At 51.4% G+C, this 14,234-nt stretch overlaps 1 long non-coding RNA gene across 1 annotated transcript; it reads left to right on the top strand.

Moving 5' to 3' along the window:
- Nucleotides 1–924: 924 nt before the first annotated feature.
- Nucleotides 925–11,842, top strand: LOC110284141. Its single transcript, XR_002376902.2, has 6 exons — nt 925–989; nt 1,274–1,317; nt 7,520–7,630; nt 8,226–9,968; nt 10,476–10,808; nt 11,606–11,842. It is a non-coding gene; the product is annotated as an uncharacterized LOC110284141 (long non-coding RNA).
- The last annotated feature ends 2,392 nt before the right edge of the window (nt 11,843–14,234 follow it).

Here is a 14,234-nt window from a genome sequence, read left to right as displayed (position 1 = left end):
CAGAAGAGAGAAAGACAAGTGCTTATAGAGACTGCAACTGGACCTTTGGGAAGTCATTGACAGGCAGGGCAACTCTCCCAGCACATCTGTGCTCATCCAGCTGCAGGACAGGGATGGGAATCCAAGAAAGAAGCCATTAACCCTTAATGCCCAGGAGGACCAGAATTTATCCACTGAGCAATGGGGAACCAGCAGAAACTTTGGAGGGAGGGGCAGGGTTTTGGGCTGGCTTGTGCTTTGATAAGAGATCATGAAGGGAGATGAGGTTTGAATATAGCATGAGAACTGGTAACAGCGGCCTCGGGCAATGGGGATGCTAAGGAAGAGATTGTGCAGGGCCTCAGAAAACCCGGCTTCAGCCCTGCCCAGGCCTGGTCTTCAGAGAGCAACCCCTCCTTGACCTCTGACCTCTGGCCATCGGCTGCCAGGGAAGCTCAGGTAGTGACTCTTCATTCAGCTGACACCAACCCAGGGACACTCAGTGCAGGTCCTGAGACAGGAATGAGCCAGTGGGCAGTCGGGGGTGGGGGGCAGCAATCGCCCAACAACAGCAACATCAAGAAACATCTCCCTGGTCCAGCCTCTGAGGAGTTCTCTCAGGCCCTGGGAGACCGCTGACATTTCCCACAGGAGCAGGTACAGGCCTGAGTGCGATGCACTAGTCACTTCCCATTTCCTGAGACTAATTAGCCTCCGTGGAGAATAACTCTTCTCCCAGCTCCCAGCTCCCTGTGAACCCAGACCACAGACAAATTCCTTAATTGAACTGAAGCTTTCAGCGGGCACAGATGGCCTTAGAGTATCTGTTCAAGCAGAGGCGGACCTGCGCGGTGAAAACACTGTCATTGCGGGCTTAGTAACGGTGACACCGGACCTTTTAAGGCCTCAGACCTTTGTCCAGAGGGGCAGAAATCACTCTGTCAGTCACTTTAGACAACCAGTTACCACAAGCTACCTGGGACTAAAAGAGCCAAGTAGGAGAGATCTGGGTAAGGTGAGGGGTATCTTAAGTTACCAGGGGCCCTGTGGCTGTTCTAAGACTTTGTACCAAGGTCATCAAAGCACACACAGGCTCAGGACAGGAAGAATAGGACCTTGGGGCGGGGGGGGGGGGGGGCTCCCCTTTTCTGAGTACAGTAAGTGTGGGTAGTTCTGGCATTGAGAAATGAGGTGGGGCCTGGGAGCCCTGAGTGATAACTAACTGGGAGTCATTTCCAGAGCCCTTAGTTTTAGATCTTCGACTTGTATATTTCCGTTTCCTTGCTTTTCCCAGGAGCTTCGGCTGCCTCGTGTGTGTGGCTGTGTCCTCGCTTGAAGGTAAGCTAAGACCAGACTCAGTATGCAGGGGACCAGCAGCCCCGGGGTAGAGTGTAGGTGCCGGCTTAGCTGGCTTAGCAGCCTCTGTCCCAGCATGAAGTAGCACAGGTCGCCACCGGCAGGAGAGCTTCCTTTTCTTTCTCGCAGGGACTGGCAGAGGGGAGTTCCCCTTCTCTATTTGTTTTGATTCTGTTGTTTTCTTAAAGACAGGAAGGAAAGCTATCATCACTTTTTCGGTTCTGTGAACAATAAAGGCAGGCGGGAGGATGTTCCCCTGCCAAGCCCACACCTTCTCCTCTTGCCCCCACTTCCAGCGAGGCCCCCACGACCAAGATCAGGCCCCACTGATTAGCAGGGCTGCCTTTGCCTTTCAATTGCTTTGACTTTTCTGAGTCTTGTGTGTAAAAGTGGGAGTCCTCAGATTCCCTTTACAAGGTTGTCAAGGGTTAAAAAAAAGTACCACTCCCCACCCCACCCCCCAAAAAACTCATAAAAGACAAAAAAATCACAAAAACGAAGTTGAAAACGCAAAAGACTGCCCTGGACATGAAGTAGGTGTTTCAGGCTTCCTCTTTTGCTTTTCCCCTTTGGGGTCCAGCGCACAGTGGGGAGAGCAAGCCCGAGTCCTCTGTACTACAGAGCTGATTCCTTCCACAGCCAACTTACAAACGCTGGCCTGGCCATGTTAGACTCCTTGGTGCCTGGGATTGTCCTTGCTCTGTTGGGGGACAGGGTGAGCTTGTCCAGGCTTCTAGTCTCCTGTACTCCAGACCCTCACCTCCTCCCTCCTGACAGAGACACTTCATACTCCGTATACACACACACACACACACACACACACACACACACACACACACACACACACACACNNNACACACACACACACACACACACACACACACACACACACACACACACACACACACCATCATATCCTCTCTTCTCCCCTACCTTCTCAAGGTAGTGTCTTGCTGTTTGCCTGGCTGGCCTGGAACTCTGTATGGAGACTAGCCTGGTCTTGAACTTAAGTGCATTCTCCTGCCTCTGCCTCCCGAGTGCTAGAGCACCCCTCCCGTTGTGCTTCTTGCTGTCCAGCCTGGTCTCCAGCTTGGGTGGCTTCTCCTACCTTCTTGGCGAGAGATGACAGGCATGCACCACCACAACTGGGCTGCTTCCTGGGAGTGAAGGACTATGCTGTCTTGACACAGAAGGGGCCCCAGGTGCTTTCGATGTCCCTACTGTGCCCCCATCTTGCTCTGAAACTTGGCCCCAAGTGTTATCTCGGTATCTTGTCTGCAATGTGGTTCCTGAATCCTTAAAATCAAAATCTTCTTTTATAGCAAACATGGTTGACAGACCTGGTCCCTTGGGTAGCAGTTTGACTTGGAATTCTGAAAGAGAGCTGTGTGCAAATGACAAAGTAACACATTTGGAGTGTGGTGCATTTATTTATTTATTTATTTATTTATTTATTTATTTATTTATTTATTTATTTTTGAGGCACTGTCACATATAAATCCCAGGCTAGCCTCAAACTCAATATGTAGTTGAGGCTGGTCTTGAACTTATTCTGTTTCTATCTCCTGAGATCTGGGATTTCAGGCATACTCCACCAGGCCTGGTTTGTGTGATACTGGGGACCAAACCCAGGGCTTTATGTATGTTAGGCAAGCACAGCATCAACTGAGCCATACCCTGCACCCTAGCGTGTTATTCTAGTCTATAACTTCTATGTACATTGAACATATGAGACCCTGTGTCAGACATTAGCATAGACGATGCTGATAGTTAAGAGACTCAAATCTCCCAGGGATCCTGGGTTATCCAAGGGTACAGAGAGTTCTAGAATAGGGCGAGCCTTTATTAGCCTTCCTGGAACACTGAACCAACAGTCTGAGGCCCAGATCTGAACACTTTACAATTCCTGACAAGACTGAACAGTGTGATGGCTCTTCTCCAGCACCATGCACTTCCTTAGCCACCTGCCTGGGCTTGAGAGCTCCACAGCCCGCTCTCTACAACACACATGTTCTACTTCATGGCCCTGGGCCCTGGAATTGTGTTGTCATCTCTTAAATGGCATTGATTCCACTTACAAGTTTTTGTGGACGTGAGATAAAGAATTCATGAGATAGTTGAGACAGATAGAGATAGTTGGTACTTAATAAACATTGCATCTCAAAACAAACCAAAGGGCTGAATGTGTAATCCAGTTGGTAGAGTTCTTGCCTAGCATGTGCGAGAAGCCTTGGGTTTGATTCCCAGCACAGAGTAAAACCAGGCATGGTGGTACATGTGTATAATCCCAGGAGGTAGGGGCAGTAGGGTCAGAAGTTCACGTTTATCTTTGGCTGTAATTGTGAGTTCCAGCCCTGCTTGGAATATGGAAGACTGTCTGTCTCAAAGCAAGCCAACAAACCAACCCATGATGGCCCCAGCTTGCTCCTTGCTGTCCCCTCCAGAACTGGTGTCCCCTCCACCCTTCAAGTTCAGCACCTCCTTGAAACTCTCACTTCTGTCCCCGAACACAGCTTGGCTCAGCAAGTGTGTCTCTCCATGTTGTCCACCCAGCCCTCCTCTTGTGGTTTGCTGGCCCGACCCAGCCCCGTTTCCCAGCCCAGAATCCTCCACTCTGCCAGGACCACAGTACAGGTTCCCAACCACACAAAGGAAGGTACCAGGCAAAGCCATAAACCCAAGAGCTGAGTGGGATGTTTGTCCAAGCAGGACAGATCTGCAGCCAGGGACGTGGAGGGAGCGTGCTGGGATCTGGAGGAAGAGGCATTTCTGGGGAGTCTGGGAGAGCTGGCTCGGGCTAGGCGGGAAGGAGGCCATTAACACTTCGCCCCAGCCGCGCTTCCTCTGCACCTCAGCCAGGCTCACACAGGCCTGTCTGTCCTCTCACTGCCTTACTGTGTGAACAGCCCCAGGTGGGAGGTTGCTGCCTGGGCACAAATGCCCTTTATGGATGGGCAAGCAGCTCCTCCTGAGCTGAGACTACCCTGGGATTCAGAATTCAGAGCTGACCCTGGAGTTGCCGCTCTTCTGCCAGTGTTGACACCCAGGGATGCTTGAACCTGGGGAGTGACTAACTGGCTTTGTTCCAAGGACCCCAGGGACCGTGGGCAAAAATCCCAGGAGAAGGCAGCAGCCACGTTTGGAAGGTGAGAGAATCCCAGAGCTCCCTCCAGAGTTCGTGATGGAGATGGCTCCACCAGTCAGCCTGCTGCCAGCCCCTGGGGCTGAGGTGAAAGGCAGCCTTCTGAAAGCACTGTTAGATCAGGGGCCAGCATTGAAGCGTGAAAGAACGCAGACCCAACTTCTGCCCACACCCCAGCCACCACCCCAGGAGGGAGCCTGGGACGAGGTGATGTTGTAAATCTGGTGACGGAGCCTTGGTACCCTGGGCTTTTATTCTCAGAGGGCCTCTGGTGTTCTTCCTCAGACCAGTGGATGACAGAAGTTACACATCCCACAGACAGACCCACCCTGCCTGGCCCCACCCAACTTCCTTAAGCCCCTCTCTGCCTCCCCCAGGCCTGCCATGAGTTTTCAAAAATTCCATTTCATCTATAGACAGGTTCAAGGGCGGGTGGGCTGCCTGTCAGTACCTTCTAGTGATAACCCAAGGACCTTCAACCCTTAGCCAGGGAGTCTCTGATGGAATTCTTGCCTTAGGGGAGGGGGTGTAAAAGGAGACAGCTCATCTGCTGGGCTCCGCTTCCTGGAGGCCATGACTCCAAGTAGGTAACGTCTGTCTATAGATCTGTATAAGACCTGTCTACAGTCAGGAGGGAAGACATGACCCTCAGATGGAAACAGGGATCTGGCTGTGATCCTTTAATACCGTAGGCTTTGGGGGTTTTCCTGTGTATCTGGAAACCTCAGGATGATAGGAGGACACCTAGCGAACTCTAGCCATTGTGTGTAGATACCTTAGAATATAATAGAAGGGAAAAACAGGGCTGCATTGCTCTCCTCGAGTACATGTAGCACAGTGCTTCACGGCCATGTCTTCACGGATGCTCTCCCCACTGCCCTGCTTTTCCACTTCCAGGAGACCAAGGCATGGAGGAGCAAGGTCCCATTGGATGGTGTTTGTGTCCCACATGTCTGGCCACCCTTCTCTCCAGCTGAGCTCAGATGAGGGAAACCTGATTTGGAGGAGGGGGTTGCAAGAACCTTAGGATATATGATATATATTCCCTACCTGCTGTAGTTCCCCTGAAAAAGTGACACAGACTCCAACCACAGCCACTAACTGACAATCTGGCCTTGCTGCGGGAAACAGACTGGAGGGCGTGATGCTGGGCTCCATCCAAAAACAGCCCGCTCACATCCTGCAGAACCAAAGGCCAAGACAGGCTTACCAGCTACAGACCCCTCAGCTCTGAGTCTCCACCCCCTTCCCTTCCCAAGGACAGAGACACTCTAAGGGACCCCTGCACCATACAGAGCAACTGCCTTCTCCCACGCTCACTACTCAGATGGTCACAAGGACACGCCTGGGACCCACACACCCTTGCTACGCACACAGTCCCTTCACTAGTAGAGCAGGTGAAAAACATACCGATGTCAGTTCCAACAGTGCCCCCAAGAAGTTCTCATCCCAACCATAGCCTCTCAGACAGACGTTTCAGGTCCCTACTGATGTCAGCAAGCTCATAGGATCAGACATCTGCTGTGTCCCACACTGCCTCCCACTGCATACAGACCCCACACTCAGAGCCCTTGCCCAGCTAGCTCCTCAGTACCCCAGCCTGGACTGGGGCATTTATGCTGCTTGCCACTTCTATAGAGTTTATGGGTTTTAAAAGCTGGGGTGTGAGGGCTGAGAGACTGGGAATGGAGGGGTGGCTGCAAGCACAGGGGAGAGGAAGAGAAGGAAGGAAAGAGCTCTATGACTCACTTCCAGCTTTACAATGTCAGTTCCATGGGGCGGGAGGAAGGGCCCATTTGTCAACACAGTTGGGGCCTGCAGCTTGTGGTGGTGGTGGTGGGGAGCTAGACCTGGCATGTTGGATAGAGGAGCTAGGAAGTTATCCAGAGGTGCTGGCCGTCTCTGCATTTGGTGGTGGCGGCTCCAGTGAGCTCAGTATTCAGGATCTCCAGTGTCTGTCTTAACATTTGTCACAACTACCGGGTGTCAGAGCTGTCCCACCCATGGCTCACTAGACATGGCCCCTTGGCACTTCTGTTTATCCTAATCTTAGCTCCCCAGGCCACACATAGTTCAGCCACTGTTCCTTTCTGAAGCATCCTCACTGTCACTGGTCCAGCCTGTGGGCACAGTGCATCCCACACCCCCTCGGACCCTACAGCATGCAGGCTCTGGCTCCTTCCTGCCTCCACTTGGCTCTTACCCATCATTCTCCGAGCCATTGCTTTTCCTTGTTCTCTAAGTGGCGAGCCAGCTAGCCTGGGAGCTCCCAGAGTGCTTTGTTTCTTGTCCCTAGGACGTTCAATTCTGAAAGCACGTGCCCCAGAAAGTCCTGAGAGACGGACCGCTGGGAAGTGAGCAGGGCGCAGAAGGTCAGACAAGATCTTCATAGGCTTTGTTGTCTAGGTAGCAGATTTTCCTCAGCACTCCACTCCCCTGGACACATCTGTCCCCATCTCTGCAGATCTCCTAGGCCAAGATAGTAAAGATGGCTCACGGGGCCACACCCTACCCCACCTCAAGGGGAAGCCCAACCACTGGCTTAGCTGGCAGGGCAGGGCTCTGTCTACTTAGCACCTTGGGGTCAAGCCTGTGCTAGTTTCTATTACAAGCTCACTCCTGCCTACAGCAGCCTTGTGGCTTTTCAGGCTCACATTACCTTCTTTAAACCTGTGGGAAACTGAGGCATGGGTAAGAGGGAGGCCGCCAATCTGTGTTTCTTCTCCCTGACAGTGTCTACTCTCTCAGTTTGCTTAAGTCTCCCTGGTCTCTCTCCAACTTCCTGCTCGTTTCTTTCTCCATCACCCTTAACCCTGTGCTTAACGGCACCCAAGGCCCTCCCCTTCCTCACTCTGAAGAGAGCGCCAATCGAAGAACACCTTGTGTGCTGTAGACATTTCTGTGCGATGAGACTCACAAGGAGTTGGGTTGTGTGTTTGTCTCTGTATACAGAGTGTGTGTGTGTGTGTGTGTGTGTGTGTGATGCCGTATTTGGAGGTGAGAAGACAACTTCGGAATTTGGTTTTTTCTCCCTTTACTTAGGTTCCCAGTATGAAACTCAAGTTGCCAAATTGGCCTAAGCTTGATTTCCAGCAGACAGTGACCTTCAACTGCAGGTCTTCCTGCCTCTTCCTCCTAGTGCTGGGATTGCAGGTGAGCGCCTTCCTTCACGGCTTATTCAGTGCTGGAGAATGAACCTGGGCCTTTGTTTACGTCGCATAAGCACCCTATCTACTGGGCCACAAGTGTTAGACCTGGAATCCTGGAATCCTAGATTAGACAGAGATCTGTCCATGGTGACAAGTGGGGCTCTGCTCTCTAGATCTAGGCAAGCCTAGAGGAGAAAGCAGAAAGAGTTTCGGTGCTCAGAATGAAGTTGACCAGGGTGTGAGAGGTTGGGCTGAACAGCAAGCAGAGTGAAGGGTGTGGTGTGTGTGTCTCAGTAACTAGGAAAGCCTTCCCTTACTCGGTGTCTGCCGTGTCCTGGGTACGGATGGAAGCAGGCCCCACCACATTTCTCCCTGGTAGCTCTAGGCTACGTACTGTTGTGTTCTCCTTGTATAGATGAGAAACCAAGGCCACAGAGGTAGCAGAGCCCACCACGGTTGGTAAACACAGCATGGATGCTTAGGGCGAGAGGGGAAGTTATCCCAACAGCTTTCGGTCTCAAGCCGTAGGACTTCAGGGGCTGCTTTATAAAGCTTGGGAAATACTAACCTGATACTGCAATCCCTTCTCTCCGCTGCAGCCAGAGAGAAGTTTCTGGAACTCAGCTCTGGTAAAGTCACGCTTCTGGTCACGAGCTCTCTGTGGCTCCCAGCAACAACCTACACAAGGCCTGGCACTAGCAGGCAGATGAAGTTGGCCTCCGCTGAGAGTCTCTGGCTCTCCTACGCCCCAGGGCTTCTCCTGGGCCCAGCATCCCTGTCTTTCTATGCCAGTTGAGGTTTGCTCTGGGCATTTCTTCTATGGGAATGTCCTTCCAGAGCATGAGACCTGCCTGTCTTCCCTCCCGAGTTAAGCTCAGGGCTCCCCGGCAGACTTGGGAAGAGTGTTGCGTTGGTTTGACCTGGTTTGAGCATCAGCACTGGGGTGGGACATTTACTGATGCATGATACACAGACTTCTGATGGCCGCTTTGTGCTTTATGAGGACAGGTATACAGGTGTACTGAAGCTCAGCTAAGAGTTGCTTTCAACGGCAGCAGTCAGTACATAGAAGAGTTTGGAAACCATGTATATTGTCAGGGTTGGCCCTTTTGAGGCTGTGTGATAGGGGGCAAGTTGCTTGACCTCTCTGAGCCCAGCCTTTCCTGTCTGTGAAATGGGCATCATGTTTATGCCTACTGCACAGGTCAACAAGGACTCAATGAGACACACCATGCAAAGGAAAACACATGTCCCAGCTCTGCCTAAGCTCCAAGGTGGGCAGGGCCCTGCCAGGTGTGTCTGAACTTCTGTAGGGTCCCTTTGGAAGAGGCAGATGGTGAAGGGCAGGTGTACATAGGCCGTGTAGCTCAGTGGGCTATGCTGAGACAATCCCAGTGTTAGATAAAAGACATGGATCTCCTCTTTGGTCAAGTAAACATTATAAGAAAGGGTTGTCTCAAAGGAACCACTCCTTCCTCGAGGGCCAAAGTCCTCAGGGAACAGTCTGGAGGCTCCTTTTATGTGACTGTAAAGTAATCTGGGGCCTGGTAGGGTTGAGGTTGGATGGCTCTGACGCGCAGGGTGGCCTCCGAGTGGCCAATGATTACCTTTTATACTTGGCCATAAAGGCCACCGCCTGGTGTATGGACAGTGTCACTTCATACAGTGAAAGTCGCAGGAGAGTGTTGTAGGCATGGCACACATACCTGTGCACACACCCCCCTCACACACACACACCTATCAAAGAAGAGCAAGCTGCCTCTGCTGAGGTCTCTAGGTCATCCCTGCAAGGCACCCCTGCTTTCTCCAAGTGATCTCTGGACCAGAAGCCAAGGGCTACGGGTGGGGCTCAGTGGGTGCAAACACAAATGAGTTCTGCCCAGGGTCTGGATCTATGTGGAAGGAGAGGAGGGATCACTTGGCTCGGGGGCCAAGTCTCAGAGGAACAAGGATCTGGCCACAGTTCAAAGTCCACATAGCCTGTGGTGGTGCAGCTGAGATCTGGGGTGTGGGGAATTGCCATAGGACTGAGACTGGAGAGCCTGGCTGAGCAAGGAAGAGGACCCAGGTATTCCCTCTGCTAACAGATTCTGGGCTACTCTCCCCAAGGGACCAAACAGGAACCCTAGGGGACAGGAAAGGTCTGATTCAGGTCATATACCTACCTCACCCATTCTGCGGCACTAACACCTAACCTCTGCAGAATAGTGGCCATCAGGGGTCAGGGCTGGGGCAGACACGGCCAGATTAATATTCTACCTCTCTGTTGATAAAACCAGGAACCTTTGTCCCAGTGAGAGAGGCTGAGGAGTACATACCAAGGGACAGTTTGTGAGACTCTGGTAGGTCCGTGGCTGAGGGCACCCTTGTGGGATGCTGAGTGTAGCCATCAGGAAGCTGGGTCCCAGCCAACTCAGCCTGGGCCCTGCTGTTCTCCAGTGGTCAGATAAGAAAGAGCGGTGTGGTCCTCTAAGGGAGTGAGCGAGGTGAGGAGCCAGCAGAGGTTTATGGGAGGCAGCGGCATCTGGGAGAGAGAGGGAGAGAGAGAGGGGTGTTATTCATTCATAGTTGTAAATGCTCTGTAGAACTGCAGCTGCTTTGAGCCCTGGCCAGAGCCTCCAATCAACCTTTGGTTCTGATAAAGACAAGAAACCCAAGGTGATAACGCACAAGCTAGAAACTGTCACCAGGAGTTAATTAGGGCACTGGGTGCTGAACCTGGCCACACCTGCTACACCTGACTAGACTTCTCAGGAGGGAGGGAGGGAGGGAGGGAGGGAGGGAGCTCCCCGCCTGTGCACCAGGCTTACTGTCTTTGTTACCTCTTTATTTCCATCCCTTATTCCTAGCCCCTCCCTCCCCACTGCTGACATAACAGCATGAAATTAAACCTATTCCAGTCTGTGACATCTGATCCCTTTGACATGACATAGTACAACCTGTAGAGCCAGAGGTGGGGGCCAGGAGGCCCTGTTCTCATCTCTCTCTGCACAACCTTGAGCCAGTCACAGCTGCCTGAACCTCAGTCTCCCACTCTGGACGTTGTCAGGGTGATGGAGCAAGCATTCAGTTATTTTCTGCTGGATTCTGATGTGGTCTAAAGTCCACACTTTGTTGTGAAACACCGCAATCTGTGATGTACAGAACCTATTACTGTGGCCACCCAGGAATGCAGGGAGCAGGTATGTGACACTTGACAGAATCCCCAACCCATCTCTGTCTTGGGAAGGCAGGAGGAGGGCCCTTATGTCACCAGGGCTTCTGGAATGCTTCCTTGTCTGTGCCTGCTCTCAGCCACCATTTTTAACTCCATGCTCATTAAATAAGGCTACTGGGGGTGGACCCCAGGGGCTCTTCTCCTGTTCCTGCCCTGTGGGCCTCCTCTGTCCCTCACACGTTCAATCATGCCAGGTGACCAGGTGCTGGGTCAGGATGAACCCACTCTGAGCTCGGGAGATGGCTGGAGGGAGTTGGTGCTAATCTCAGTCCTCCCAGACTGAGCCCAGGAATGGGCTGCCCTTCAGAACATGCAGGGTCCAACCCCAGAGCCAGGCAGAAGCAGGAAATGTGGCCTTGTTGTGCAGGGGTGAGGGAACAGGCAGGAAAGGGTCTGGGGATAGGTACGTGGGGTCGTACCTAGCTAGCTCGATGCGATCCTTGGTCCAGGTGGGTGGTGACTCAGGCTAGCCTGAAATCTAGCTCTTGCAAGGTTGTGTCATAGAGAGGAAGTCAGAAATCTCTGAGAACAGGGTCGCAGAAGGTGCCTTACGGGGCGGTGGCTGGAAGCAGAAGGTTTCGCCTGCCTGGTGTATGCTATGTTGGTGGTTGTTAGAAGGGAGAGAGTCCTCGGGAAGGAATGCCCAAAGTGACCCTGGGAGGGAGGGGTAGCAGATGGTAGAAGAGTATCAATCGCCCTTCAGTCCCCTTAGCTTCAGGTTCCATCTAAACAATGACTGTCATTTGTGTACTTCCTTCACAGGCCTTTTGAGAAGATGAATCAGCGTGTGTTAGCTCAGGGCAGAGGGCCTGGCGGTGAGACGTGAGAACAGCCAATGTCATGGTGGTGGGGGAGTGGACGTGGGGTCCAGCAAACTGCATGTTGAAAAAACGAGGAACTCAAAGGCAGATGAGCCTACCACGCTGGGAACAGTTGGGAGTACATTGCTCAAGGTGTGTGGTGTGCATGGAACATGTCTGTGTGTTAGATGGGTATATGTATATGTGGTGTGTGATATGTAGTACATGTGTGTGATATATGTGTATGTGTGTGTAATATATGTGTATGTATATGTGTATATGTATATGATCATTATATATGTGTGTGTGGTATATATCTATAGGGCGGTGTGTGTGTGTGTGTGTGTGTGTGTGTGTGTGTGTACGCGTTCACCTATGTGTACAAATGTAGAGGTCAGAAGTCAAACATTGGGTGTCTCCTATGGGTCAAGTCCTGGCTAGTTTTATGTCACTGCTAGTGTGAAGCAGTGAAAAGTGACCCAGCATGCATCATGGTGGCGGGACAGAGTCAGGCTCTCCAGGGCAGAGAGACTCTAAAACTGACGGCCAGGTCTTGCTCAGACGACGGGGCTGAGGGAAGAATCCAAGACTGAGACAGGTGGATAACCTTTCTTTAGTTTTTTTTTTTTTTAATTTGTTGTATATTTGCACATTTGTGTGTGTGTATATGTGGGGGTGCGTGTGTGCCACAATAAACATGTGATAGTCACAAATCGGAAGACAACGCTGTGACTCATTTGTGTTCTACCATGTGGCTGCCGGAGATTACATCCAGGTTGCTGGTCTTGGTGGTGAACAGCCTTACTTACCCCCTAAGCCTTCTCACTAATCCTGACGGTCTTTATACAGGGCTTGGAATGGGGGGTGGGGGTGGGGGTGGAGTTGAGGAGATCACAGAGGACCTAGGATTGTGTGTATCAGAGAGAGATAGGAAACCACTGATCGTTCAGCACACATTCAGAATTACTGCCTGTCCCAGGGAGGGATCCACAGCTCCAGCGCTGTGTCTGTTCAGCATTTGGAAGAGCATAGCTTGCTGTGAGCGGCCGACCCAGAAGACTGTATAAGTAGTTCAGCTCTCCTTCCTACTTGCCTCTGCCCCACACCAGGACACTTCATACTGTCAGAACCACTGGGTGTGTGAGCTTGTGAGAGGGTGTGTGGGCACACACGTCCCTGTGTGGGGCGTGGAGGTCAGAGGGCAACTTGGAGGAATCTGTTCTCTCCTTCCACCACTCGGGGCCCAGGAATCAAGCTCAGGTTCCCAGGCTTGGCAGCAGCCTCCCTTACCTGTTAAACCAGCGCTTCTCAGCCCTCCTAATGCTGTGACCTCATGTTGTGCTGACCCCCACCCATGACATTATCTCTGTTGGTATTTTATAACTGTAATTTTGCTCCTATTAAGAATCACAATGTAGCCGGACGTGGTGGCGCACGCCTTTAATCCCAGCACTTGGGAGGCAGAGGCAGGCGGATTTCTGAGTTCGAGGCCAGCCTGGTCTACAAAGTGAGTTCCAGGACAGCCAGGACTATACAGAGAAACCCTGTCTCGAAAAAACCAAAAAAAAAAAAAAAAAAGAATCACAATGTAAATGTCTGTTTTCCGATGGTCTCAGGTCCCCCGTGAAAGGGTCATTGGGAACTGCTGTTGAACACTCTCACCAGTCCATGTGGCATTTCTAGATCAGATTGTTCAAAGCCAGGTTAGTTCCCTGCCCTTCCTCCCAGAGCCCACTGGGCTGGCAAACAGGAGCCAGAAATTTACCTGTGGAGTCTTGGAGTCACGAGCCCTGAGGAGGATCCAAGACCAGTGCAGGAAGATCTATGGGGAGTTCTTTGGCTGACAGCTCAGGCAGGTCTAAGGCTCAGTCTTAGGCAGTGAGACCTGCCTCAAAAATGAGGTGGAGATCTGTCTTAGTCGGGGTTACCCTTTGCCACCAGCATAGCAGGGGAGGAAAGGGTTTATTCAGGTTACATTTCCACATCATAGCTCATCACCAAAGGAAGTCAGGACTGGAACTCAAGCAGGTCAGGAAGCAGGAGCTGATGCAGAGGCCATTAAGGGGTGCTGCTTGCTGACTTGCTCCTCATGTCTGGCTCAGCCTGCTTTCTAACAGACTCACAGTGGGATGGGCCCTCCCCCATTGATCACTTATTAAGAAAATGCCTTACAGCTGGATCTCATGGAGGCATTTTCTCAATTAAGGTTCCTTCATTTCAGATAACTCTAGCTTGTGTCAAGTTGACATAAAACTAGCCGGGACTTGATCCATCGAAGGAGACACCCAATGTTTGACTTCTGACCTCTACATTTGTACACAAAGGTGAACGCGCACACACACACACACACACACACACACACATACACACACACACTGATCATATATATATATATACATATATATATATACATATATATATATATACACATACACACATGTACATACACAAACAACACACACATACATACACTTATATCACACACATGTACTACATATCACACACCACATATACATATACCCCTCTAACACATTACATCACACACTTATATATCCCACACACAATACATACATACATACACATACTCCCAC

This window comes from Mus caroli, chromosome 17 (genome assembly GCF_900094665.2).
Source record: "Mus caroli chromosome 17, CAROLI_EIJ_v1.1, whole genome shotgun sequence".
Lineage (NCBI taxonomy): Eukaryota > Metazoa > Chordata > Mammalia > Rodentia > Muridae > Mus > Mus caroli.
This window is presented reverse-complemented; position numbering and strand designations above follow the sequence as displayed.